This window comes from Pristiophorus japonicus, chromosome 1 (genome assembly GCF_044704955.1).
Source record: "Pristiophorus japonicus isolate sPriJap1 chromosome 1, sPriJap1.hap1, whole genome shotgun sequence".
In the NCBI taxonomy this organism is placed as follows: domain Eukaryota; kingdom Metazoa; phylum Chordata; class Chondrichthyes; family Pristiophoridae; genus Pristiophorus; species Pristiophorus japonicus.
Genome location: NC_091977.1, coordinates 543,713,780 through 543,740,938, shown reverse-complemented (window position 1 = coordinate 543,740,938; position 27,159 = coordinate 543,713,780). Strand labels below are relative to the sequence as shown.

General features: G+C 51.3%; 1 protein-coding gene across 6 annotated transcripts in view; it reads right to left on the bottom strand.

Annotated features, from left to right (window-relative positions):
• Positions 1-20,190, bottom strand: part of LOC139278392 (anion exchange protein 2-like) — a 347,925-nt gene extending 327,735 nt beyond the window's left edge. For 5 of the 6 annotated variants that reach the window (XM_070897097.1, XM_070897078.1, XM_070897145.1 and 2 more), the window contains exon 1: positions 20,115-20,190. The gene's annotated coding sequence lies outside the window, so the exon portion shown is untranslated. The remainder of the gene's footprint in view (positions 1-20,114) is intronic. The other variant, XM_070897088.1, reaches the window with a different exon arrangement.
• Positions 20,191-27,159: the final 6,969 nt, after the last annotated feature.

The window sequence follows — 27,159 nt, the reverse complement described above, 5'->3', positions numbered from 1 at the left end:
CAAGGCTACCTCAGCAGACAAAAATTTCCGGAGAAATTACAAGCATGACGCAAGAATGTGTTATTTTAAAACATGCCAATAGCTGATTGCTCATTGACCATCACACCCACAAACAACACTACAGGAAATGATAGCTTTCAAAGGCCTGCCTCACCCCTGACCTCACCGGCATTGTCACTCCTGACCTCACCGGAGTGGTGCAGAGGGAGCTTTGCTCTGTATCTAACCCCGTGCTGTACCTGCCCTGGGAGTGTTTGATGGGACAGTGTAGAGGGAGCTTTACTCTGTATCTAACCCCGTGCTGTACCTGCCCTGGGAGTGTTTGATGGGACAGTGTAGAGGGAGCTTTACTCTGTATCTAACCCCCTGTACTTGCCCTGGGAGTGTTTGATGGGACAGTGTACAGAGAGCTTTACTCTGTATCTAACCCCCTGTACCTGCCCAGGGAGTGTTTGATGGGACAGTGTAGAGGGAGCTTTACTCTGTATCTAACCCCGTGCTGTACCTGCCCTGGGAGTGTTTGATGGGACAGTGTAGAGGGAGCTTTACTCTGTATCTAACCCCCTGTACTTGCCCTGGGAGTGTTTGATGGGACAGTGTAGAGGGAGCTTTACTCTGTATCTAACCCTGTGCTGTACCTGCCCTGGGAGTGTTTGATGGGACAGTGTAGAGGGAGCTTTACTCTGTATCTAACCCGTGCTGTACCTGCCCTGGGAGTGTTTGATGGGACAGTGTAGAGGGAGCTTTACTCTGTATCTAACCCACTGTACCTGCCCTGGGAGTGTTTGATGGGACAGTGTAGAGGGAGCTTTACTCTGTATCTAACCCGTGCTGTACCTGCCCTGGGAGTGTTTGATGGGACAGTGTAGAGGGAGCTTTACTCTGTATCTAACCCACTGTACCTGCCCTGGGAGTGTTTGATGGGACAGTGTAGAGGGAGCTTTACTCTGTATCTAACCCGTGCTGTACCTGCCCTTATAAATCTAACCCTTGCAGCCCTGGTAACATTCTGCTGAATCTGCGCAGATATAAAGGATAACATTCCATTAGCCTTTTTGATTATTTGTTTGTACATGACAACTACATTTTAGTGATCTGTGTATGTGGACTCTTAAATCTCTTTAGACCTACACTGTTCCTAGTCTTTCACCATTTTAAAAATACTCAAATCTATCCTTTTCTGGTCCAAAATCTATGATCTCACACTTAGCTGGTCTTACCAGAATTATTGAAAATAATTTTACAACTTGCCCTGCTAGGGTTTGAACTCATTTCAGGACCAGAACCATTGAACTATCGTACCCGATATCCGAGCACCTCCAGAGACCGCAATCATCCCCCCTCACGTACTATACAATTTTGTGCTCCTGCCCATGTCGCTGACTTCAACCATTCAATGATTCCCTTCACTGACATCCATCGACCTCCCCCCAAGCCAGGTGCCACCTTACAATCAGCTCAACACATTAGCGACGGAACCCAGTGTATCACATCGTGTATCACACATTGAAAACTTCATAGGCTTTTTAAAATCAGCTGAAAGGGGACAGATGTAAACCAAGTGTTGCATCATCATCATAGGCAGTCCCTCGAAATCGAGGAAGACTTGCTTCCACTCTTAACATGAGTTCTTAGCTGGCTGAACAGTCCAATACGGGAACCACAGTCCCTGTCACAGGTGGGTCAGACAGTGGTTGAGGGAAAGGGGTGGGTGGGACAGGTTTGCCGCACGCTCCTTCCACTGCCTGCGCTTGCTTTCTGCATGCTCTCGGCGACGAGACTCGAGGTGCTCAGCGCCCTCCCGGATACACTTCCTCCACTTAGGGCGGTCTTTGTCCAGGGACTCCCAGGTGTCGGTGGGGATGTTGCACTTTATCAGGGAGGCTTCGAGGGTGTCCTTGTAATGTTTCCGCGGCCCACCTTTGGCTGGTTTGCCGTGAAGGAGTTCCGAGTACAGCGCTTGCTTTGGGAGTCTTGTGTCTGACATGCGAACAATGTGGTCAGTGCTTCAATGCTAACCAACAAGTGTTTTGTTTGTAGGTGTCGGCCGTTGCTCAGTGGGTAGCACTCTTGCCTCCGAGTCAGAAAGTCGTGGGTTCAAGCCCCATTCCAGGACATTAGTACAAAATCCCGGCTGACACTCCCAGTGCAGTACTGAGGGAGTGCTGCACTGTCAGAGGTGCCGTCTTTTGGATGAGTTGTTAAACCCAGACCCATCTGCTCTCTCAGGTGGATGTAAAAGATCCCACGGCACTATTTTGAAGAACAGCAGGGGGGTTATCCCTGGTGTCCTGACCAATATTTATCCCTCAACCAACATCACTAAAAACTGGCTATCTGGTCATTCATCATCATCATCATCAACATTGGCAGTCCCTCGGAATCGAGGAAGACTTGCTTCCACTCTAAAAATGAGCCCTTAGGTGACTGAGCAGTCCAATATGAAAACCACAGTCCCTGTCTTGTAACGTTTCCTCTGCCCACCTTTGGCTCGTTTGTCGTGAAGGAGTTCCGAGTAGAGCGCTTGCTTTGGGAGTCTCATGTCTGGCATGCGAACAATGCCCAGCGGAGCTGATCAAGTGTGGTCAGTGCTTCAATGCTGGGGATGTTGGCCAGGTTCCCTGGGAGGACAGACGCACCAACGTTAACGTCCTCGATATCTGGTCATTATCACAGTGCTGTTTGTGGGAGCTTACTGTGCATTAATTGGCTGCCGCGTTTCCTACATTACAACAGTGATTACACTTCAAAAGTACTTCATTGGCTGTACATCGCTTTGGAATATCCTCAGGTCCTGAAAGGTGCTATAGAAATGCAAGTCTTTCTCATCTTTACTAATTACAGTTTCATTGTCAGATTCTAGATCCAAAAATAACTGAGCATCACGCAGCGAAATACAGAGGGGGCTCAGGCCCATTTCCCTGTTAGAGACAGAAAGACAAGGGTCACTGGAGCTTACAATAGTGAAACACATCTCTCAAAGTGAAATGTACTGTCCGATATATAACTGAGCTATACAGAATAGTTCACCGTTCGCTCTCTGGCCTGTGCTAGGGGAAAAGACGAGATCGACTGGAGAAGCTGGGCTTGTTCTCCTGACAGCAGAGAAGGTTAAAGGGAGATTTGATAGAGATGTTCAAAATAATGAAGGGTTTCGATAAAGTAAATATTGCGTGCAGTTTTGGTTTCCATATTTACGAAAGTATACACTTGCTTTGGAGGCAGTTCAGAGAAGGTTCACTCAGTTGATTCCGGAGATGAGGGGGTTGACTTATGAGGAAAGGTTGAGGAGGTTGGGCCTCTACTCATTGGAATTCAGAAGAATGAGAGGTGATCTTATCAAAACGTATAAGATTATGAGGGGGCTTGACAAGGTGGATGCAGAGAGGACGTTTCCACTGATGGGGGAGACTAGAACTAGGGGGCATAATCTTAGAATAAGGGGCCGCCCATTTAAAACTGAGATGAGGAGAAATTTCTTCTCTCAAAGGTTTGTAAATCTGTGGAATTCGCTGCCTCAGAGAGCTGTGGAAGTTGGGACATTGAATAAATTTAAGACAGAGATAGACAGTTTCTTAAATGATAAGGGAATAAGGGGTTATGGGGAGCGGGCGGAGAAGTGGAGCTGAGTCCATGATCGGATCAGCCATGATCATATTAAATAGCGGAGCAGGCTCGAGGGGCCGTATGGCCTACTCCTGCTCCTATTTCTTATGTTCTTATAAATAAGGAGAAATTGTTTCCAGTGGCAGGAGGGTCAGTAACCAGAGGACACAGAGCGAAGGTGATTAGCAAAAGAATCAGAGGCAAGGTGAGGAGTCATTATTTTTACGCAGCGAGTTGTGATCTGGAACGCGTTGCCTGAAGGGCAGTGGAAGCAGGTTCAATTGTAACTTTCAAAAGAGAATTAGATAACTACTTGAAGGGGGAAATATGCTGGGGTATGAGGAAAGAGCAGGGCAGTGGGACTAACTGGATCGCTCTTTCAAAGTGCCGGCACATGTCCAATGGGCTGAATGGCCTCCCTCTATGCTGCAACATTCTATGATTCCGTGACCTGTACTGTCCAAGATCGCACAAAGATTCCGAGTGAATCGTCAGACCGAGGATCAGACACTGAAGTGGAGACGGGGGGGAAAAAAATTAGCAAAAAGACTTCGGAGCGAACTTTTCTCTTTAAAATAGAGTAATGACATTTTTCGGATGTTTTCTAAACCCATCATTTTCACGTCTCAGGAATTTAAAATGTCAGGTTTCTCCATGAGGAAGGATTCCTGAGGCAGATCAAAGTCCCGAACAAAAAGAAACCAATTGAAGCAGGAGAGCCACCTCGCTTTGATCACAGACTCCTCGCACCTTCACCGTGCGACACGCGTTCCCCAGGCCCACCTCCAGTGAAGGCCCTGGACAACCCCTCCTGCCCCGAGGTGCTCCCGCTCATCCACCCGGGAAATAGCCACCACTCAATTACTCTGCTATAATATTATGAGCACAGGTTGCTCAAACCTACTTGTATCCCCTCGATTACAGAAGATTAAAGGTGATCTAATCGAGGTGTTTAAAATGTTAAAAGGATTCAGAGAGTAGATCGAGATAAACTATTTCCTTTGGTGGGAAATTCAGATTAAGAGAACATAATCTTAGGTAAGGGTATCAAGGGACTTGGAGCAAATGTGCGTAAATGGAGTTGAGGTACAGATCGGCATGATCTCACTGAATGGTACAACAGGTTCGAGGAGCTGAACGACCTCCTCCTGTTCCTCGTTTTTAAAGTGGGAAAGCATCGAAAGACGCAATCCCCACTTGATCAGTTCACTCTCTACGATGAGTTCAGTGGATGAACTGGAGGAGGGAGCAGTGGGCGGGGAGAGAGTAGAAGAGGGGATGAGAGCGATCCCCATGTCTTTGCTGAAGCAGCTTTTCAGCCTGCGTTCTGGGCAGCTGGGGGGGGGGGGGGGAGGGAGGGAGGGAGACGCGCGCGGGGGAGGGGGGGGGAAAGACGCGCACGGGGGAGGGGGGGAAAAGACGCGCACGGGGGAGGGGGGGAAAAGACGCGCACGGGGGAGGGAGGGGGGAAAAGACGCGCACGGGGGAGGGGGGAAAAGACGCGCACGGGGGAGGGGGGGGGGGAGAAAGACGCGCACGGGGAGGGGGGAAAAGACGCGCACGGGGGAGGGGGGGAAAAGACGCGCACGGGGGAGGGGGGGAGAAGACGCGCACGGGGGAGGGGGGAGAAGACGCGCACGGGGGAGGGGGGAGAAGACGCGCACGGGGGAGGGGGGGAGACGCGCCCGGGGGAGGGGGGGGAGACGCGCCCGGGGGAGGGGGGGAGACGCGCCCGGGGGAGGGGGGGGAGACGCGCCCGGGGGAGGGGGGGAGACGCGCCCGGGGGAGGGGGGGGAGACGCGCCCGGGGGAGGGGGGGGAGACGCGCCCGGGGGAGGGGGGGGAGACGCGCCCGGGGGAGGGGGGGGAGACGCGCCCGGGGGAGGGGGGGGAGACGCGCCCGGGGGACGGGGGGGAGACGCGCCCGGGGGAGGGGGGGGAAGACGCGCACGGGGGAGGGGGGGAAAGACGCGCCCGGGGGACGGGGGGGAGACGCGCCCGGGGGAGGGGGGGGAGGCGCGCCCGGGGGAGGGGGGGGAGACGCGCCCGGGGGAGGGGGGGAGACGCGCCCGGGGGAGGGGGGGGAGACGCGCCCGGGGGAGGGGCGGGAGACGCGCCCGGGGGAGGGGGGGGAGACGCGCCCGGGGGAGGGGGGGGGAGACGCGCCCGGGGGAGGGGGGGGAGACGCGCCCGGGGGAGGGGGGGGAGACGCGCCCGGGGGAGGGGGGGGAGACGCGCCCGGGGGAGGGGCGGGAGACGCGCCCGGGGGAGGGGGGGGAGACGCGCCCGGGGGAGGGGGGGGGGGAGACGCGCCCGGGGGAGGGGGGGAGACGCGCCCGGGGGAGGGGGGGGAGACGCGCCCGGGGGAGGGGGGGGAGACGCGCACGGGGGAGGGGTGGAGACGCGCCCGGGGGAGGGGGGGAAGACGCGCCCGGGGGAGGGGGGGAGACGCGCCCGGGGGAGGGGGGGGAGACGCGCCCGGGGGAGGGGGGGGAGACGCGCCCGGGGGAGGGGGGGAGACGCGCCCGGGGGAGGGGGGGAGACGCGCCCGGGGGAGGGGGGGAGACGCGCCCGGGGGAGGGGGGGAGACGCGCCCGGGGGAGGGGGGGGAGACGCGCCCGGGGGAGGGGGGGGAGACGCGCCCGGGGGAGGGGGGGGAGACGCGCCCGGGGAGGGGGGGGAGACGCGCCCGGGGGAGGGGGGGGAGACGCGCCCGGGGGAGGGGGGGGGAGACGCGCCCGGGGGAGGGGGGGGAGACGCGCCCGGGGGAGGGGGGGGAGACGCGCCCGGGGGAGGGGCGGGAGACGCGCCCGGGGGAGGGGGGGGAGACGCGCCCGGGGGAGGGGGGGGGGGAGACGCGCCCGGGGGAGGGGGGGGAGACGCGCCCGGGGGAGGGGGGGGGAGACGCGCCGGGGGAGGGAGGGGGGGGAGACGCGCCCGGGGGAGGGGGGGGGGGGGGAGACGCGCCCGGGGGAGGGGGGGGGAGACGCGCCCGGGGGAGGGGGGGGGGGAGACGCGCCCGGGGGAGGGGGGGGGGGAGACGCGCCCGGGGGAGGGGGGGGGGGGAGACGCGCCCGGGGGAGGGGGGGGGGGAGACGCGCCCGGGGGAGGGGGGGGGGGGGAGACGCGCCCGGGGGAGGGGGGGGGGGGAGACGCGCCCGGGGGAGGGAGGGGGGGGAGACGCGCCCGGGGGAGGGGGGAGACGCGCCCGGGGGAGGGAGGGGGGGGGAGATGCGCCCGGGGGAGGGGGGAGACGCGCACGGGGGAGGGGGGGGGAGACGCGCCCGGGGGAGGGGGGAGACGCGCCCGGGGGAGGGGGGGAGACGCGCCCGGGGGAGGGAGGGGGGGGGAGATGCGCCCGGGGGAGGGGGGAGACGCGCACGGGGGAGGGGGGGGGAGACGCGCCCGGGGGAGGGGGGAGACGCGCCCGGGGGAGGGGGGGGGGGGGAGATGCGCCCGGGGGAGGGGGGAGACGCGCACGGGGGAGGGGGGGGGAGACGCGCCCGGGGGGAGGGGGGAGACGCGCCCGGGGGAGGGAGGGGGGGGGAGATGCGCCCGGGGGAGGGGGGGAGACGCGCCCGGGGGAGGGGGGAGACGCGCACGGGGGAGGGGGGGGGAGACGCGCCCGGGGGAGGGGGGGGGGGGGAGATGCGCCCGGGGGAGGGGGGGAGACGCGCCCGGGGGAGGGGGGAGACGCGCACGGGGGAGGGGGGGAGACGGGGAGACGCGCACTTAAAGGGAGCATTGGTTGTGGCCCCTCCAACTATCCACATGTTCCATTCCTTCTCCCATTGTGTACCATGTATTAATGCCCTCCGGTCTCTACGAGTAGTTCACCACTGCAGCTTCACATCGCGAGTCAAATGGAGAATATATTCTGGTTTTATGGAATCGTCATCATCATAGGCAGTCCTTCAGAATCGAGGAAGACTTGCTTCCACTCTTAGTGAGTTCTCAGGTAGCTGAACAGTCTAATATGAGAATCACAGTCTCTGTCACAGGTGGGACAGAGAGTGGTTGAGGGAAGGGGTGGGTGGGGAGTCTGGTTTGCCGCACGCTCCTTCCGCTGCCTGCGCTTGGTTTCTGCATGCTCTCGGCGATGAGACTCGAGGTGCTCAGCGCCCTCCCGGATGCACTTCCTCCACTTAGGGCGGTCTTTGGCCAGGGACTCCCAGGTGTCGGTGGGGATGTTGCATTTTATCAAGGAGGCTTTGAGGGTGTCCTTGTAACGTTTCCTATGCTCACATGGGGCTCGTCTGCTGTGTAGGAGTTCCGAGTGGAGCACTTGCTTTGGGAGTCTTGTGTCGGGCATGCGGACAATGTGGCACTCTGGGCATCAGGTGCACACTGCAAAGAACTTACATCATCATAGGCAGTCCTTCGGACTTGCTTCCACTCTAAAAATGAATCCTTAGGTGGCTGAACAGTCTAATATGAGAACCACAGTCCCTGTCACAGGTGGGACAGACAATGGTTGAGGGAAGGGGAGGGTGGGACTGGTTTGCCGCACGCTCCTTCCGCTGCCTGCGCTTGGTTTCTGCATGCTCTCGGCGATGAGACTCAAGGTGCTCAGCGCCCTCCCGGATGCTCTTCCTCCACTTAGGGCGGCTTTTGGCCAGGGACTCCCAGGTGTCGGTGGGGATGTTGCATTTTATCAGGGAGGCTTTGAGGGTGCCCTTGTAATGTTTCCTCTGCCCACCTTTGGGCAGGTGAGTGGCGACTGAAAAGGTGGACGAAAAGACAGTAGTTTCAAGGAGGTTTTTAAAAGGTGGGTAGCATGGAGAAGGGATTTAGGTAACCAGAGTCAAGACGGCTGAAGGCTCAATCGCTAATGCTGAAGACTGTTCCTTGGACTGTCAACTAATGGGCAGTGCCATCTCCAGGCTTTCTCAGCTGCCTCAGCCCGAAGCTCTGTAATTCCCTCCCTAAACCTCTCTACCGCTCTCTCCGCTTTTAAGAACCACCTATCTCACCCCTCCTCATCATAGAACGATACAGAACAGGAGGCCATTCAACCCACCTTGCCTGAACTCTTTAGTCGAGGTATCCAATTGCAGCAGCTCAGAGTGGGAAACCTGAGAGTTTGGGAAGTGGCAGAGTTCGGTGAGGTGGGGGCGGGAGGTGCTGCTTTGCCTTGTTTTTCCTAACTTTTTCTGCAGAGTGGCGGGGTAGCCGTGCGGGAGCAGACCAAGGCCCGAGAGTGAGGATAAAGGCCACAGCTGACCACAGCATACGGCCAGTGTGATCTCCTGGACTCGTGTCGATCGCCTGGTTGGGTCGGAGGAATTTTCCCAGATTTTTTCCCCAATTGGCCTGGGTTTTTATCTGTTTGTTTGCCTCTCCCAGGAGATCGCACGGCTCTGGGTGGGGAGAACTCTGCTGTGTGACATCGCAGGTAAGGCAGGGTTAGTGATTGTGGGCTAAGTTTTTCTTTTAAATTAACATATAGCATATAACTAAATACTAAAAACTAATTTTTATTTGTTTAACTAATTTAATAAACTATATAAAGTAAATACTTTGATTAACACTAAACTGATTAATTAAATTAAATAATGGGAAAACAGGAGATGAGTTGCTGCTGCAATATGTGGGAGCTTCTGGATGTTTTGGCCCAGGGCCACGACATCCGCGGTAAGTGTCTGCAGCTCAACGAACTTCGGCTCCGAGTTGAGGAGCTGGAGTCCGAGCTGCAGACCTTGCAAGACATCGGGGAGGGAGACATTAGCTTGGATGATGTGGAATCGGTATGGGTGGAGCTGCGGAATACCAAAGGGCAGAAAACGCTAGTGCGAGTTGTGTACAGACCACCAAACAGTAGTAGTGAGGTTGGGGACAGCATCAAACAAGAAATTAGAGATGTGTGCAATAAAGGTATCCTTTCGTAAATATGGAAACCAAAACTGCACGCAGTATTCCACGTGTGGCCTCACCAATACCTTATATAGCTGTAGCAAGACTTTCCTGCTTTGCAATAAAGTCCAAGATACCATTGGCCTTCCTGATCACTTGCTGTACCTGCATATTATTCTTTTGTGTTTCATGCACAAGTACCCCCAGGTCCCGCTGTACTGCGGCACTTTGCAATCTTTCTCCATTTAAATAATAACTTGCTCTTTGTTTTTTTTCTGCCAAAGTGCATGACCTCACACTTTCCAACATTATACTCCATCTGCCAAATTTTTGCCCACTCACTTAGTCTGTCTATGTCCTCTTGCAGATTTTTTGTGTCCTCCTCACACATTGCTTTTCCTCCCATCTTTGTATCGTCAGCAAACTTGGCTACGTTACACTCAGTCCCTTCTTCCAAGTTGTTAATATAGATTGTAAATAGTTGGGGTCCCAGCACTGATCCCTGTGGCACCCCACTAGTCACTGGTTGGCAACCAGAGAATGAATGAGTCTGTTAGTTAGCCAATCCTCTATCCATGCTAATATATTACCCCCAACCTCGTGAACTTTTATCTTGTGCAGTAATCTTTTATGTGGCACCTTATCAAATGCCTTCTGCAAGTCCAAATACACCACATCCACTGGTTCCCCTTTATCCACCCTGTTCGTTACATCCTCAAAGAATTCCAGCAAATTTGTCAAACATGACTTCCCCTTCATAAATCCATGCTGACTCTGCCTGACTGAATTTTGCTTTTCCAAATGTCCTGCTACAGCTTCTTTAATAACGGATTCCAACATTTTCCCAACCACAGATGTTAGGCTAACTGGTCTATAGTTTCCTGATATTTGTCTGCCTCTTTTTTTAAATAGGGGCATTACATTTGCAGTTTTCCAATCTTTCATTCAGGTCCGACTCTCGATCGGTGTGGCCGCGGTGAGCTCTGCAGGCCAGATGCCCCCTGGACAGCAAGTAACAGTTACTTGGAAGAGTTTTCAGAGTCACAGAAACCATAGCCAGGCAAGTCATACTCGTCATCAGAGAGAAATGGCACAGGGCGCGGGGGAGGAGGGGTAAGTGGAAAAGGGGAAGAGAAGGGAGATATACTGAAATAACACAGACTTCCCTCCTCCTCACCGTGCCTTCAGCCACCAAGGCCCTACTGTCTAGGAGCACTCCTCTATTACAGCCAACTTCAGACCGAATAGTGCAGACTGGGAGAGGAGTACGGGAGCTCACCGCCCGGTGCCCACAGGTGAGGGAGCTCCAGCCCTACAAACCTTCAAGATGGTGGATAAAGGGGAACCAGTGGATGTGGTGTATTTGGACTTCCTGAAGGCATTTGACAAGGTGCCACATAAAAGGTTACTGCACAAGATAAATGTTCACGGGGTTGGGGGTAATATATTAGCATGGATAGAGGATTGGCTAACTAACAGAGAACAGAGAGTCGGGATAAATGATTAATTCTCTGGTTGACAACCAGTAACTAGTGGGGTGTTACAGGGATCAGTGCTGGGACCCCAACTATTTACAATCTATATTAACAACTTGGAGGAAGGAAATGAGTTTAACGTAGCCAAGTTTGCTGACGATACAAAGCTGGGAGGAAAAGCAATGTGTGAGGAGGACACACAAAATCTGCAAAAGGACATAGACAGGCTAAGTGATTGGGCAAGAATTTGGCAGATGTGGAGTATAATGTTGGAAAGTGTGAGGTCATGCACTTTGGTAGAAAAAAATCAAAGAGCAAGTTATTATTTAAATGGAGAAAGATTGCAAAGTGCTGCAGTACAGCAGGACCTGGGGGTACTTGTGCATGAAACACAAAAGGATAGTATGCAGGTACAGCAAGTGATCTGCAAAGGAGATGGAGTATAAAAGCAAGGAAGTCTTGCTACAGCTATATAAGGTATTGGTGAGGCCACACGTGGGAATACTGCGTGCAGTTTTGGTTTCCATATTTACGAAAGGATATACTTGCTTTGGAGGCAGTTCAGAGAACGTTCACTAGGTTAATTCTGGGGATGAGTGAGTTGACTTATGAGGAACGGTTGAGTAGGTTGGACCTCTATTCATTGGAGTTCAGATGTTCAGATGTGAGGCGATCTTATCGAAACGTATAAGATTATGAGGGGGCTTGACAAGGTGGATGCAGAGAGGATGTTTCCATTGATGGGGGAGACTAGAACTAGGGGGCATGATCTTGGAATAAGGGGACGTCCATTTAAAACAGATATGAGAAATTTCTTCTCTCAGAGGGTTGTAAATCTATGAAATTCGCTGCCTCAGAGAGCTGTGGAAGCTGGGACATTGAATAAATTTAAGACAGAAATAGACAGTTTCTTAAATGATAAGGGAATAAGGGGTTATGAGGAGCAGGCAGAGAAGTGGAGCTGAGTCCATGATCAGATCAGCCAAGTTCAGTGCTGGGACCCCAGCTATTTACAATATACATTCATGATTTGGACGAAGGAATTGATTGTAATATCTCCAAGTTTGCAGATGACACTAAGCTGGGTGGCATTGTGAGCTGTGAGGACGATACTAAGAGGCTGCCGGGTGACTTGGACAGGTTAGGTGAGTGGGCAAATGCATGGCAGATGCAGTATAATGTGGATAAATGTGAGGTTATCCACTTGGGTGGCAAAAACAGGAAGGCAGAAAATTATCTGAATGGTGACAGATCAGATTAGGAAAAGGGGAGGTGCAACGAGACCTGGGTGTCATGGTACATCAGTCATTGAAAGTTGGCATGTAGGTACAGCAGGCGGTGAAGACGGCAAATGGCATGTTGGCCTTCATAGCGAGAGGATTTGAGTATAGGAGCAGGGAAGTCTTGCTGCAGTTGTACAGGGCCTTGGTGAGACCACACCTTGAATATCGTGTACAATTTTGGTCTCCTAATCTGAAGAAGGACATTGTTGCTATTGAGGGAGTGCAGCGAAGGTTCACCAGATTGATTCCCGGGATGGCAGGACTGACATATGAAGGAAGACTGGATCGACTAGGCTTATATTCACTGGAATTTAGAAGGAGAGGGGATCTCATAGAAACATATAAAATTCTGATGGGATTGGACAGGTTAGATGCAGGAAGAATGTTCCCGATGTTGGGGAAATCCAGAACCAGGGGTCACAGTCTAAGGATAAGGGGTAAGCCATTTAGGACCAAGATAAGGAGAAACTTCTTCACTCAGAGAATTGTGAACCTGTGGAATTCTCGACCACAGAAAGTTGTTGAGGCCAGTTCGTTAAATATATTCAAAAGGGAGTTAGATGTAGCCCTTACGGCTAAAGGGATATAGAGAGAAAGCAGGAATGGGGTACTAAAGTTGTATGATCAGCCATGATCTTATTGAATGGTGGTGCAGGCTCAAAGGGCCGAATGGCCTTATACTGCACCTATTTTCTATGTTTCTATGGCAGAGCAGGCTCGAGGGGCCGTATGGCCTACTCCTGTTCCTATTTCTTATGTTCTTATGAGATTTCCACGCTCCTCCAATTATTGCCTCTTGAGCATCCTCAGTTTTAATCACTCCACCATTAGGAGCTGTGCCTTCAGCCTGCTGGGCCCTAAGCTCTGGAATTCCCTCCCTAAACCTCTCCACCTCTCTACCTTTAAGTCGCTCCTTAAAACTACTCTCTGACCACGCTTTTGATTACCTGCCCTAATATCCCCTATGTGGCTTGGCCTCAATTTTATTTCTGATAACACTCCTGTGAAGCATCTTGAGATGTTTTACTGTGTTACAGGTGCTGTATAAATACAAGTTTTGTTGAGAGACAGGATAAGGGACTATTATCAATGCAAGTTCATCATTCTCAAGGGGAAGGGAAGGAAGAAAAACTTTGGAACAAAGAACCAATAACTCAAGACCATCGAGTGCAGCAGGGATTTTGTTACAGACAGTGAACAGGACGGCTTCATAATCTATCACAAGAGTCTAACAATTCCTGATACATTTAATGGGAAGCTAGATAAACACACGCGGGAGAAAGGAATCGAAGGATATGCTGATACGGTGAGATGAAGAGGGCTGGGAGGAGGCTTGTGTGGAACATAAACACCGGCATGGGTTGGGCCGAATGGCCTGTTTCTATGCTGTAGATCCACTACAATTCTCTGTAAACTGTTAACATAAGAAATAGGAGCAGGAGTAGGCTATACGACCCCTCGGGTCTGCTTCGCCATTTAATACGATCATGGACTCAGCTCCACTTCCCCGCCCACTCCCCATAACCCCTTATCGTTCAAGAAACTGTCTATTTCTGTCTTAAATTTATTCAATGTTCCAGCTTCCACAGCTCTCTGAGGCAGCGAATGCCACAGATTTACAACCCTCAGTGAAGAAATTCCTCCTCATCTCTGTTTTAAATGTGCGGCCCCTTATCCTTAGATTATACCCGCTAGTTCTAGTCTCCCCCATCAGTGGAAACATCCTCTCTGCATCCACCTTGTCAAGCCCCCTCATAATCTTATACGTTGCGATAAGATCACCTCTCATTCTTCTGAATTCCAATGAGTAGAGGCCCAATCTACTCAACCTTTTCTCATAAGTCAACCCCCTCATCTCCGGAATCAACCTAGTGAACCTTCTCTGAACTGCCTCCAAAGCAAGCATATCCTTTTGTAAATATGGAAACCAAAACTGCAAGCAGTATTCCAGGTGTGGCCTCACCAATATCTTATATAGCTGTAGCAAGACTTCCCTGCTTTTATACTCCATCCCCTTTGCAATAAAGGCCAAGATTCCATTGGCCTTCCTGATCACTTGCTGTACCTGCATACTATCCTTTTGTGTTTCATGCACAAGTACCCCCGCTGTACTGCGGCACTTTGCAATCTTTCTCCATTTAAATAATAACTTGCTCTTTGATTTTTTTCTGCCAAAGTGCATGACCTCACACTTTCCAACATTATACTCCATCTGCAAAATATTTGCCTACTCACTTAGCATTTCTATTCCTTTTGCATGTTTTTTGTGTCCTCCTCACATATTGCTTTTCCTCCCATCTTTGTATCGTCAGCAAACTTGGCTACATTACACTTGATCCCTTCATCCAATTCGTTAATATAGATTGTAAATAGTTGGGGTTCCAGCACTGATCCCTGTGGCACCCCACTAGTTACTGGTTGCCAACCAGAGAATGAACCATTTATCCCGAATCTCTGTTCTCTGTTAGTTAGTCAATCCTCTATCCATGCTAATATATTACCCCCAACCTGTGAACTTTTATCTTGTGCAGTAAATTTTTTATTTCATCATCTTCATCATCATCATCATAGGCAGTCCCTCGGAATCGAGGAAGACTTGCTTACACTCTTAGAACGAATCCTTAGGTGGCTGAATAATCCAATACGAGAGCCACAGTCCCTGCCAGTGGTGGGACAGACAGTGGTTGAGGGAAAGGGTGGGTGGGACAGGTTTGCCGCACGCTCCTTCCGCTGTTTGCGCTCGGTTTCTGCATGCTCTCGGCGATGAGACCCGAAGTGCTCAGCGCCCTCCCGGATGCACTTCCTCCACTTAGGGCAGTCTTTGGCCAGGGACTCCCAGGTGTCGGTGGGGATGTTGCATTTTATCAGGGAAGCTTTGAGGGTATCCTTGAAACGTTTCCTCTGCCCACCTTTGGCTCGTTTGCCGTGAAGGAGTTCCAAGTAGAGCGCCTGCTTTGAGAGTCTCGTGTCTGGCATGCGGATAATGTGGCCTGCCTAGCGGAGCTGATCAAGTGTGGTCAGTGCTTCAATGCTGGGGATGTTGGCCTGGACAAGGACACTAATGTTGGTCCTCCCAGAGGATTTGTAGGATCTTGCGGAGGCATCGTTGGTGGTATTTCTCCAGCGACTTAAGGTACCTACTGTACATGGTCCATGTCTCTGAGCCATACAGGAGGGCGAGTATTACTACAGCCGTGTAGACCATGAGCTTGGTGGTAGATTTGAGGGCCTGGACTTCGAACACTCTTTTCCTCAGGCGGCCGAAGGCTGCACTGGCGCACTGGAGGCATTGTTGAATCTCATCATCAATGTCTGCTTTTGTTGATAAAAGGCTCCCGAGCTATGGGTAATGGTCCACATTGTCCAGGGCCGCGCCGTGGATCTTGATGACTTGGGGGGCAGTGCAGTGCGGCGAGGACAGGCTGGTGGAGGATCTTTGTCTTACGGATGTTTAGCGTAAGGCCTATGCCTTTGTATGCCTCAGTAAATACGTCGACTATGTTCTGGAGTTCAGCCTCTGAATGTGTGCAGACAGAGGCGTCGTCCGCTTACTGTAGCTCGACAAGAGAGGTTGGGGTGGTCTTGGACCTAGCCTGGAGACATAGAAACATAGAAAATAGGTGCAGGGGTAGGCCATTCGGCCCTTCGAGCCTGCACCGCCATTCAATGAGTTCATGGCTGAACATGCAACTTCAGTACCCCATTCCTGCTTTCTCGCCATACCCCTTGATCCCCCTAGTAGTAAAGACTACATCTAACTCCTTTTTGAATATATTTAGTGAATTGGCCTCAACAACATTCTGTGGTAGAGAATTCCACAGGTTCCCCACTCTCTGGATGAAGACGTTTCTCCTCATCTCGGTCCGAAATGGCTTATCCCTTATCCAAAGACTGTGACCCCTGGTTCTGGACTTCCCCAACATTGGGAACATTCTTCCTGCATCTAACCTGTCTAAACCCATCATAATTTTAAACATTTCTATGAGATCCCCTCTCATTCTTCTGAACTCCAGTGAATACAAGCCCAGTTGATCCAGTCTTTCTTGATATGTCAGTCCCGCCATCCCGGGAATCAGTCTGGTGAACCTTCGCTGCACTCCCTCAATAGCAAGAATGTCCTTCCTCAAGTTAGGAGACCAAGACTGTACACAATACTCCAGGTGTGGCCTCACCAAGGCCCTGTACAACTGTAGTAACACCTCCCTGCCCCTGTACTCAAATCCCCTCGCTATGAAGGCCAACATGCCATTTGTTTTCTTAACCGCCTGCTGTACCTTCATACCAACCTTCAATGATTGATGTACCATGATACCCAGGGCTCGTTGCATCTCCCCTTTTCCTAATCTGTCACCATTCAGATAATAGTCTGTCTCTCTGTTTTTACCACACAAGTGGATAACCTCACATTTATCCACATTATACTTCATCTGCCATGCATTTGCCCACTCACCTAACCTATCCAAGTCACTCTGCAGCCTCACACTGCCACCCAACTTAGTGTCATCCGCAAATTTGGAGATACTACATTTAATCCCCTCGTCTAAATCATTAATATACAGTGTAAACAGCTGGGGCCCCAGCACAGAACCTTGCGGTACCCCACTAGTCACTGCCTGCCATTCTGAAAAGTCCCCATTTACTCCTACTCTTTGCTTCCTGTCTGACAACCAGTTCTCAATCCATGTCAGCACACTACCCCCAATCCCATGTGCTTTAACTTTGCACATTAATCTCTTGTGTGGGACCTTGGCGAAAGCCTTCTGAAAGTCCAAATACACCACATCAACTGGTTCTCCCTTGTCCACTCTACTGGAAACATCCTCAAAAAATTCCAGAAGATTTGTCAAGCATGATTTCCCTTTCATAAATCCATGCTGACTTGGACCTATCATGTCATCTCTTTCCAAATGCGCTGCTATGACATCCTTAATAATTGATTCCATCATTTTACCCACTACCGATGTCAGACTGACCGGTCTATAATTCCCTGTTTTCTCTCTCCCTCCTTTTTTAAAAAGTGGGGTTACATTGGCTACCCTCCACTCCATAGGAACTGATCCAGATTCTATGGAATGTTGGAAAATGACTGTCAATGCATCCACCATTTCCAAGGCCACCTCCTTAAGTACTCTGGGATGCAGACCATCAGGCCCTGGGGATTTATCAGCCTTCAATACCATCAATTTCCCCAACAAAATGTCCCGACTAATAAGCATTTCCCTCAGTTCCTTCTTCTTACTAGGCCCTCTGACCCCTTTTAAATCCGGAAGGTTGTTTGTGTCCTCCTTAGTGAATACCGAACCAAAAGTACTTGTTCAATTGGTCTGCCATTTCTTTGTTCCCCGTTATGACTTCCCCTGATTCTGACTGCAGGGGACCTACTTTTGTCTTTACTAACCTTTTTCTCTTTATATTTCTAAAGAAGCTTTTGCAATCCGTCTTAATGTTCCCTGCAAGCTTCTTCTCGTACTCTATTTTCCCTGCCCTAATCAAACCCTTTGTCCTCCTCTGCTGAGTTCTAAATTTCTCCCAGTCCCCGGGTTCGCTGCTATTTCTGGCCAATTTGTATGTCACTTCCTTGGCTTTAATACTATCCCTGATTTCCCTTCATAGCCACGGTTGAGCCACCTTCCCTTTTTTATTTTTACGCCAGACAGGGATGTACAATTGTTGTAGTTCATCCATGCGGTCTCTAAATGTCTGCCATTGCCCATCCACAGTCAACCTCTTAAGTATCATTCACCAATCTATCCTAGCCAATTCACGCCTCATACCTTCAAAGTTACCCTTCTTTAAGTTCTGGACCATGGTCTCTGAATTAACTGTTTCATTCTCCATCCTAATGTAGAATTCCACCATATTATGGTCACTCTTCCCCAAGGGGCCTCGCACAATGAGATTGCTAATTAATCCTCTAATTAATTAAGACGCCGAAGGTTGAACAGCTTCCCACTGGTTCGAAAGTTTAGTTCCATTCCAGCGGGGAGCTTGTTGACGGTGAGGTGGAGCCTGGCAGCGAGTAAGATTAAAAGGGTTGGGCAATGATGCAGTGCTGTTTGACCCCGGTCCGGACGTGGATTGGGTCTGTAATGGATCCGTTGGTAAAGATTACGGCCTGCATGTCATCGTGGAGCAGGCGGAGGATGTTGACAAATTTTTGGGGGGACGCTCTATAGACCCTCGCGGTTGACAGTGTCAAAAGCCTTTGTAAGGTTGAAGGCGGCCATGTACAAGGGCTGGTGCTGCTTCCTGCATTTGTCAAGCTTCAATGATCATGTCCGTTGTGCCCGTAGGGGATGAAATCCACACGGTGACTCTGAGGAGGACTCTGGCGACAACTTTCCCAGTGGCTGATAGCAGGGAGATTCCTCTGTAGTTGCCGCAGTCGGACTTGTCCCCTTTTTTTTAAAGATGGTCACGATCACTGCATCTCTGAGATCTCCCGGCATGCTCTCCTCCCTCCAGATGAGAGAGATGAGGTCATGTATCTACGCCAACAGTGCCTCTCCGCCATACTGTCGTGCCTCAGCAGGGATTCCATCCGCTCCCGTAGCCTTGTTATTCTTGAGCTGTTTTATGGCTTTTCGTACCTCGTGCGGCGTTGAGATCTCACTGAGGTGGTGGCTGGTCACATGCTGCGGGATGGAGTCGAGAACACTCGAGTCAAAGGCAGAGTCTTGATTGAGGAGGTCTTCGAAGTGCTCCTTTCAGCGGGCCCTGACAGCCTCGGTGTCCTTGATGAGTGTTTCCCCGTTCTTGGCCAGCAGCGGGGTGGGGCCTTGGGAGTTTGGACCGTAGGTAGCCTTGACTGCGATGAAGAATCCTCGCACATCATGGCTGTTGGCCAGCTGCTGTATCATCTGTGCTTTCTCAATCCACCACCTGTTCTTTAGGTTCCGGGTTTTTTGTTGGACCTCAGCCTTGAGCCACCTGTAGTGTTGCCTTGCTGCTTCTGGGTTGGGTTGTTGCTTCAGGCTCAGAAATGCTCTGGGCTTGGGATCTATTAGTTCTTGGATCTCCTGATCATTCTCATCAAACCAGTCCTGGTGTTTCCTGGTTGAGTGACCAAGCATCTCTTCGCAGGCACTGGTTATGGAGGCCTGGAGGGCAGACCAAGCGCTGTGGGCATTCTGCGTCTCGGGGTCATCAAGGCACGCCAGGTTAGCTGTGAAGCGAGGGTGTTAGCCCCAACTCTGTGAACTTTCATCTTGTGTAGTAACCTTTTATGTGGCACCTTGTCAAACTGTTATCAGTGGTCAGTTGTACATTAACTGGGACCCAGTCCTCCTTCACACCATCACCAATTAACGTCAGTCACATGCTCTCAGTCACCGCTCTGCGAGCTGCCAACCTTCACCCGATGGACCCCTTACACAGCTCAGTGAACCACTCCATACTAAACACAAATTGCAGACACCTAACTCTGGCTACTGCTACTGATTTCCCATCTCTGGGACTTGCTGCAGTGAGTGCCACGTTTACCTCTAGCAGAACAGTGACAGCACTTCAGATAGTAATTCATTGACTGGGAAAGCACTCTGGCACATCCTGAGCAGGCGATAGGCTGCTGTTACAGGGCAGACACACACACACAGAGCGGCTTCATCCCAACCCAGAACCCTGCCCACTGCATCACATCCCGAATGTTGGTCCCCTGTAACACGGTGCGGCTCGCAGGGACCCCCCTCCTCCCCCCCCCGGGGGGTGGGAGTCTCCTGCCCCTCCCCCTCTCCCCGGGGGGTGGGGAGCTCCTGCCCCTCCCCCTCTCCCGGGGGGTGGGAGTCTCCTGCCCCTCCCCTCGGGGGTCTCCCGGGGGGTCTCCTCCCCCCCCGGGCCTGCCCTCTGACCCTGACCCGCTCCCTAACTCCCAGTCCCCATTCCCGGGCCCGGTTCCTTACCTCTCCCCGAACTCTCTCCCTCACACCAGCCGCTCGCGCTCCAACTCACCGCCGCCTGCAGGACTGCTGTGCGTGCGCGGGCCCGCCGCTCCGTGCGTGCCGTGCGTGCGCGGGCCCGCCGCTCCGTGCGTGCGCGGGCCCGCCCTGAACTGTGAGGCCGGGAGATGCTGCTGGTGTGAGGCCTGGACCTGAGGGCAGGGGATCAGGGCCTGAGGCCTGGGCCTGGGTTGGGAGGCTGGGGAACAGGTCACGAGGCGCCCCCTGGCTGCAGTGTGCACCATCTACAAGATGCACTGCAGCAACTCGCCAAGGCTTCTTCGGCAGCACCTCCCAAACCCACGACCTCTACCACCTAGAAGGACAAGGGCAGCAGGCGCATGGGAACACCACCACCTCCACGTTCCCCTCCCAGTCACACACCATCCTGACTTGGAAATATATCGGCCGTTCCTTCATCGTCGCTGGGCCCAATATCAGGACATAGAAACATAGAAAATAGGTGCAGGAGTCGGCCATTCGGCCCTTCGAGCCTGCACCGCCATTCAATAAGATCATGGCTGATCATTCCCTCAGTACCCCTTTCCTGCTTTCTCTCCATACCCCTTGATCCCCTTAGCCGTAAGGGCCACATCTAACTCCCTCCTGAATATATCCAATGAACTGGTATCAACAGCTCTCTGCGGCAGGGAATTCCACAGGTTAACAGCTCTCTGAGTGAAGAAGTTTCTCCTCATCTCTGTCCTAAATGGCCTACCCCTTATCCTAAAACTATGTCCCCTGGTTCTGGATTATCCCAACATCGGGAACATTCTTCCCGCATCTAGCCTGTCCAGTCCCGTCAGAATCATATACGTTTCTATGAGATCCCCTCTCATCCTTCTAAACTCCGGTGTATAAAGGTCCAGTTGATCCAGTCTCTCCTCATATGTCAGTCCTGCCATCCCGGGAATCAGTCTGGTGAACCTTCGCTGCACTCCCTCAATAGCAAGAACATCCTTCCTCAGGTTAGGAGACCAAAACTGAACACAATATTCCAGGACATTCCTGAGCATGACTCCGCCTTCTCCTGAGGTGTGAAAATCAGTTAAACCTTGGTCTGTAGAATCATAGAATAATACAACACAAAAGGAGGATATTTGGCCCATACGGAGAGAAATAGGAGGGGGCCAAGGATAGATCCTTGGGGGACACCAGAGGTAACGATGCGGGGGCGGGAAGAGAAGCCGTTACAGGAGATTCTCTGGCTACGATTCGATGGATAAGAATGGAACCAGGTGAATGCAGTCCCACCCAGCTGGACGATGGTGGAGAGGCGTTGGAGAAAGATGGAGTGGTCAACCGTGTCAAAGGCTGCAGAGGGGGGCTAGCTTGCCTTTGTCACATTCACAAAGGATGTCATTTGTGATTTTGGTGAGACCCGTTGCTGATGAATCCCACTGCCCCCCTCCAACATGAAATATAAAAACAGATAGCAAGAGTTTCTACAGGTATATAAAAAGGAAAAGAGTGGCAAAAGTAAATGTTGGTCCCTTAGAGGACTAGACCGGGGAATTAGTAATGAGGTACATGGAGATGGCAGAAACTCTGAACAAATATTTTGTATCAGTTTGTATTACGGTTGAGGACACTAACAATATTCCAACAGCGGATAGTCAAAGGGGCTATAGGCGGGGGAGGAACTTAACACAATCACAATCACTAAGGAGGTGGTACTTAGTAAGATAATGGGACTAAAGACAGATAAATCCCCTGGACCTGATGGCTTGCATCCTGGAGTCTTAAGTGAAATAGCGGCAGGGATTATGGATGCATTGGTTGTTGCAGTGTATGGAGAAAGAGTCAGACTGAACACTGTGAGCTCAAAGTAAAGTGTAACCTTTGTCTTTTATTGCAGGTCTCCAGAGTGCCTCTCCAACCTGTGAAGCCTCCTTAAATACCTGTGCTCCCAAGGGATTATGGGATCCCTTGGGACTCCAGGGGATGATCCCTCTGGTGGCTGTACAGAGTAAACAAGTTTACATACATAACAACACACACCCCCCCCCCGCCCCGCCCCAAAGTCAATAGTCTAACTATTTACAATTTGAGTCGATCTGGGGCCCTTCTTGCCCTGGTTGATCGTCTTGGTGTGAAAGCTGGTGTTGTTGAATCATTTGTTGGGCCCTCGCTGGGCTGCTGTGCAGCTGGCCTTGCTGGGCTGCCTGGTGTGTTGGGCCCTGCTGGGCTGCTGTGGATGATGGGTTCTGCTTCGTGGTCAACCGTGGTGTCGGTTGCCACTGGTGTGTATGTTGGGGGATCAAAAAAGGTAGGGTCCAAGATGGGTTGCTCAGGATAGTCCGTGAATCTGAGTTTGATTTGGTCCAAGTGTTTCCGGTGAATGAGTCCATTTGAAAGTTTGACCCGAAACACCCTGCTCCCCTCTTTGGCTACAACAGTGCCAGGAAGCCACTTGGGACCTTGTCCATAATTCAACACAAATACAGGATCATTGATTTCAATCTCACGTGACACATATGTGCCATCATGATATGTACCTTGTTGAAGCCGCCTGCTCTCTACCTGTTCATGTAGATCAGGGTGAACTAACGAGGGCCTTGTCTTAAGTGATCTTTTCATGAGCAGTTCAGCAGGTGGGGTCCCAGTGAGTGAATGGGGTCTCGTGCGGTAACTAAGCAGGACTCGGGATAGGCGAGTCCGCAGTGAGCCTTCAATTACCCTCTTCAAGCCTTGCTTGATGGTTTGCACTGCTCTCTCTGCCTGACCATTGGACGCTGGTTTAAACGGGGCAGATGTGACATGTTTGATCCCGTTACGGGTCATGAATTCTTTGAACTCAGCACTGGTAAAACATGGTCCATTGTTGCTCACCAGGACATCAGGCAGGCCGTGGCAAACATGGCCCGCAGGCTTTCAGTAGTGGCAGCAGACATGCTAGTCGACATTATCTCACATTCAATCCACTTGGAGTACACGTCTACAACCACGAGGAACATTTTACCCAAGAACGGGCCTGCATAGTCGACGTGTACCCTAGACCACAGTTTGGAGGGCCAAGACTATAAACTTAGCGGCGCCTCCCTGGGTACATTGCTTAACTGCGAGCATGTACTACATCTGTGAACGCAGGGCTCTTAAGTCCGCATCGATACCGGGCCACCACACGTGGGATCTGGCAATCACTTTCATCATTACGATGCCTGGGTGGATACTGTGTAGATCACTGATGAAGGTGTCACTGCCCTTCTTGGGGACCACTACTCGATTGTCCCACAGAAGGCAGTCTGCCTGTATAGACATTTCATCTTTACGCAGCTGGAACGGCTTTATCTCTTCCTGCATTTCCACTGGGACACTGGACCAGCTTCCGTGAAGCACACAGCTTTTGACTAGAGATAATAAGGGGTCCTGGCTTGTCCAGGTTTTGATCTACCGGGCAGTAACGGGTGATTGCTCACTCTCAAATGCTTCCATAACCATGGTTAGATCTGCGGTAGCGCCATTTCCGCCCCCGTGGTGGGCAATGGCAGCCTACTGAGAGCATCGGTGCAGTTTTCTGTGCCTGGCCTGTGGCAGATGGCGTAGTTGTATGCCGACAACGTGAGCGCCCATCTCTGGATTCGTTGGTATTTATCCCTTTACTCTCAGAGAACAGGAATATAAGTGGATTATGATCAGTTTCCAATTCTAATTTTAGCCCAAACAGGTATTGATGCATTTCCTTTACCCCATAGACACACGCTAACGCTTCTTTCTCAATCATGCTGAAGGCTCTCTCAGCCTCAGACAGACTCCTGGATGCATAGACAACCGTTTGCAGTTTCCCGAAATCATTAGCTTGTTGCAATACACACCCGACACCATATGATGACACATCACATGCTAGTACCAAACGCTTACATGGATCATACAACTCAAGCAATTTGTTTGAGCATAACAATTTTCTCGCTTTTACAAAGGCATTTTCTTGGCTTTTGCCCCAAACCCATTCGTCCCCTTTTCATAGTAAAATATGTAGTGGTTCTAACAGTGTGCTGAGACCCGGTAAGAAGTTACCAAAGTAGTTCAGGAGTCCCAGAAACAACCACAGCTCCGTTACGTTCTGTGGCCTCGGTGCGTTCTCGGTTGCCTCCGTCTTCGTGTTGGTGGGCCTGATGCCGTCCGCCACAATCCTCCTTCCCAGGAACTCCACTTCAGGTGCCAGGAAAACGCATTTCGAGTGTTTTAACCTGAGCCCCACGCAGTTGAGTTGACTAAGAACCTCATTCAGGTTCTGCAGATACTCAGCTGTGTTCTGACCTGTGACCAAGATGTCGTCCTGGAAGACCACGGTGTGCGGGACCGATTCAGTAAGCTTTCCATGTTTCTCTGGAATATCACCGCCGCCGATCGGATTCCAAATGGGCATCTGTTATAAACAAAAAGACCTTTGTGCGTGTTGATGCAGGTGAGGGCCTTCGATGATTCCTCCAGTTCCTGCGTCATGTAGGCTGAAGTCAGATCCAGCCTCATGAATGTCTTTCCTCCCGCCAGTGTTGCAAAGTGGTCATCGGCCTTTGGCAGTGGATATTGGTCCTGCAGGGAAAAACGATTGATAGTTACTTTGTAATCGCCACAGATTAGAAACATAGAAACATAGAAAATAGGTGCAGGAGTCGGCCATTCGGCCCTTCGAGCCTGCACCACCATTCAATGAGTTCAGAGCTGAATATGCAACTTCAGTACCCCATTCCTGCTTTCTCGCCATACCCCTTGATCCCCCTAGTAGTAAGGACTTCATCTAACCCCTTTTTGAATATATTTAGTGAATTGGCCTCAACAACTTTCTGTGGTAGAGAATTCCACAGGTTCACCACTCTCTGGGTGACCAAGTTTCTCCTCATCTCGGTCCTAAATGGCTTACCCCTTATCCTCAGACTGTGACCCCTGGTTCTGGACTTCCCCAACATTGGGAACATTCTTCCTGAATCTAACCTGTCTAAACCCATCAGAATTTTAAACGTTTCTATGAGATCCCCTCTCATTCTTCTGAACTCCAGTGAATACAAGCACAGTTGATCCAGTCTTTCTTGATATGTCAGTCCCGCCATCCCGGGAATCAGTCTGGTGAACCTTCGCTGCATTCCCTCAATAGCAAGAATGTCCTTCCTCAAGTTAGGAGACCAAAACTGTACACAATACTCCAGGTGTGGCCTCACCAAGGCCCTGTACAACTGTAGTAACACCTCCCTGCCCCTGTACTCAAATCCCCTTGCTATGAAGGCCAACATGCCATTTGCTTTCTTAGCCGCCTGCTGTACCTGCATGCCAACCTTCAATGACTGATGTACCATGACACCCAGGTCTCGTTGCACCTCCCCTTTTCCTAATCTGTCACCATTCAGATAATAGTCTGTCTCTCTGTTTTTACCACCAAAGTGGATAACCTCACATTTATCCACATTATACTTCATCTGCCATGCATTTGCCCACTCACCTAACCTATCCAAGTCACTCTGCAGCCTCATAGCATCCTCCTCGCAGCTCACACTGCCACCCAACTTAGTGTCATCCGCAAATTTGGAGATACTACATTTAATCCCCTCGTCTAAATCATTAATGTACAATGTAAACAGCTGGGGCCCCAGCACAGAACCTTGCGGCACCCCACTAGTCACTGCCTGCCATTCTGAAAAGTACCCATTTACTCCTACTCTTTGCTTCCTGTCTGCCAACCAGTTCTCAATCCACGTCGGCACACTACCTCCAATCCCATGTGCTTTAACTTTGCACATTAATCTCTTCTGTGGGACCTTGTCGAAAGCCTTCTGAAAGTCCAAATACACCACATCAACTGGTTCTCCCTTGTCCACTCTACTGGAAACATCCTCAAAAAATTCCAGAAGATTTGTCAAGCATTATTTCCCTTTCACAAATCCATGCTGACTTGGACCTATCATGTCACCTCTTTCCAAATGCACCGCTATGACATCCTTAATAATTGATTCCATCATTTTACCCACTACCGATGTCAGGCTGACCGGTCTATAATTCCCTGTTTTCTCTCTCCCTCCTTTTTTTAAAAGTGGGGTTACATTGGCTACCCTCCACTCGATAGGAACTGATCCAGAGTCCATGGAATGTTGGAAAATGACTGTCAATGCATCCGCTATTTTCAAGGCCACCTCCTTAAGTACTCTGGGATGCAGTCCATCAGGCACTGGGGATTTATCGGCCTTCAATACCATCAATTTCCCCAACACAATTTCCCGACTAATAAGGATTTCCCTCAGTTCCTCCTCCTTACTAGACCCTCTGACCCCTTTTATATCCGGAAGTTTTTTGTGTCCTCCTTAGTGAATACCGAACCTTATTGAATGACTTCCCCTGATTCTGACTGCAGGGGACCTACGTTTGTCTTTACTAATCTATCTATAGAAGCTTTTTCAGTCCATCTTAATGTTCTCTGCAAGCTTCCTCTCGTACTCTATTTTCCCTGCCCTAATCAAACACTTTGTCCTCCTCTGCTGAGTTCTAAATTTCTCCCAGACCCCGGGTTCGCTGCTATTTCTGGCCAATTTGTATGCCACTTCCTTGGCTTTAATACTATCCCTGATTTCCCTTGATAGTCACGGTTGAGCCACCTTCCCTTTTTTATTTTTATGCCAGACAGGGATGTACAATTATTGTAGTTCATGCATGCGGTCTCTAAATGTCTGCCATTGCCCATCCACTGTCCACCCCTTAAGTATCATTCGCCAATCTATCCTAGCCAATTCACGCCTCATACCTTCAAAGTTACCCTTCTTTAAGTTCTAGACCATGGTCTCTGAATTAACTGTTTCATTCTCCATCCTAATGTAGAATTCCACCATATTATGGTCACTCTTCCCTAAGGGGCCTCGCACAAAAAGATTGCTAATTACACAACACCCAGTCTAAGATGGCCTCCCCCCTAGTTGGTTCTTCGACATATTGGTCTAGAAAACCATCCCTTATGCACTCCAGGAAATCCTCCTCCACCGTATTGCTTCCAGTTTGGCTAGCCCAATCTATGTGCATATTAAAG